Here is a 1,140-nt window from a genome sequence, read left to right on the forward strand (position 1 = left end):
CATTAGAATGGAATTTAATTTTTTAAAAATTTCTAATTGTTCATTGCTAGTATATCAAAATACAATTGATTTTTGGAAATTGATCTTGCATCCTATATTAATCTTGTTATACTCACTTATAATTTTAGTAGGTTTTTGTAGAGGCCAATGGGTTTTCTACATAGCTGACCATGTCAAATGTCAATAAAGACAACATGCTGCTTCTTTTCCAATCTGGATGACTTCTTAAAAGTATTTCCTTGCATTGCTTTCCATCTCTGGCCTTGGATGCAGCAGCTGTGGTGATGTTCATGTCCACGAAGAACTGGATTACCATTTATAAACTCCTTTTTTAAGGAGGGGGTGATAGTGGCCAAGAAGGATGGGCCCACACCTAAACACCCTGATTTGGCTGACAAGAACATGCCTAATCTCTATGTCATGAAGCCATGCACAGTCTCTCAAATCAAGAGGCTACGTGAAGGAACAGTTTGCCTGGAGACATTTCTGCTGGTAACTTACCAACGAGGGCATCCAGTATCTCTGTGATTACCTCCACCTGCTCCCTGAGATTGTACCTGCCACTTTCCACCTCAGCTGACCTGAGATTGGCAGGCCAAGGTCCAAAGGTCTGGAGAGTGAGAAACCTGCAAGACTCACACCGAAGGAGGGCTGTGCTCCCTGGTGCTGACAAGAAAGCCAAGGCTGGGGCTGGGCCAGCAACCAAATTCCAATTTAAAGCTGGGTTTGGTCCTGGATGTTGTCAAACACCTCAGTAAAGTTTGGAGGAATTATTTCGTGTTGAATGAACTTGTGGTGAGAAAATAATAAAAAAACCTTTTATTGCCTTATTGAATTGTCTAGAAACTCTAGTGCAACATTGAAAAGGAGTGTCAAGAGCAGACATCATAACTGTGCTCCTGGTTTTAAGGGAAACGCATTCAGTCTCTCACCACTAAATATGATGCTAGCTGTGAACTTTCCATAGTGCTGTTTATCAGGTCAGGGACATTTCCTTCTACTTCCAATTTCTTGTGAATTTTCATCTTGATTTTGTCAAATTCTTTTTCTGCATCTATTGAGATAATCAAGTGGATTTTATCCCCTTCATTCATTAATTGATTTTTGGATGTTAAATCAACCTTGAGTCCTTGGAAAAAA

At 40.1% G+C, this 1,140-nt stretch overlaps 1 pseudogene; it reads left to right on the top strand.

The window, feature by feature from the left end:
* The first annotated feature begins 284 nt into the window (after positions 1–284).
* On the top strand, positions 285–758 carry LOC112305638 (small ribosomal subunit protein eS10-like; annotated as a pseudogene).
* The last annotated feature ends 382 nt before the right edge of the window (positions 759–1,140 follow it).

The sequence above is a fragment of the Desmodus rotundus genome, chromosome 4 (assembly GCF_022682495.2).
Source record: "Desmodus rotundus isolate HL8 chromosome 4, HLdesRot8A.1, whole genome shotgun sequence".
Lineage (NCBI taxonomy): Eukaryota > Metazoa > Chordata > Mammalia > Chiroptera > Phyllostomidae > Desmodus > Desmodus rotundus.